Below are 696 nucleotides of genomic sequence, written 5' to 3' on the forward strand. Positions count from 1 at the left end.
CCAGTCAGTCCTAAGGAAATCAGTCCTGAATATTCATTGAAGGACTGATGCTGAAACTGAAGCTCCAATACTTTGGCTGCCTGATGGAAAGAACTGATTCAGTGGAAAAGACCCTGATGCTGGGAAAGATTGAAGGCGGGAGGAGAAGGGGATGACAGAGGATGAGATGGCTGGATGGCATCACCGACTCTATGGACATGAGTTTGAGTAAGTTCCAGGGATTGGTGATGGACAGGAAAGCCTGGCCTGCTGTAGTCCATGGGGTCACAGAGTCAGACACGACTGAGTGACTGAACTGAATATTCATACAATAAAATATAATTTATAGATCTATTTCAACTTGCAATAGGGTTAAATCTCAATAAACCATTTTAAGTTGAAAATATCAGTAAGTGGGAAATGCATTTAATATACTTACCCTACTGTGAGTCAGAGCTTCACCTGGCCTATCATAAAGGTATTATACTGAAAGTGAAAAATGTAATGATTGTACGGGTACAGAATGGTTGTAAGTGGATCAGTTGTTTACCCTGCTGTTCCTGGGTCTGACTGAGAGCTCAGCTCACTGTTGCTACCAAGAACCATCAGAGGATGTAATACAGCATGTTGCTAGCATGGGGAAAGATCAAAATTCAAAAATCAAAGTATGGTTTCTAGTGAATGCATACATAACTTTCTCTAAACCAGAAAGTCAAA

Source organism: Bison bison, unplaced genomic scaffold (genome assembly GCF_000754665.1).
Source record: "Bison bison bison isolate TAMUID 2011002044 unplaced genomic scaffold, Bison_UMD1.0 scf7180017864526, whole genome shotgun sequence".
Classification (NCBI taxonomy): domain Eukaryota; kingdom Metazoa; phylum Chordata; class Mammalia; order Artiodactyla; family Bovidae; genus Bison; species Bison bison.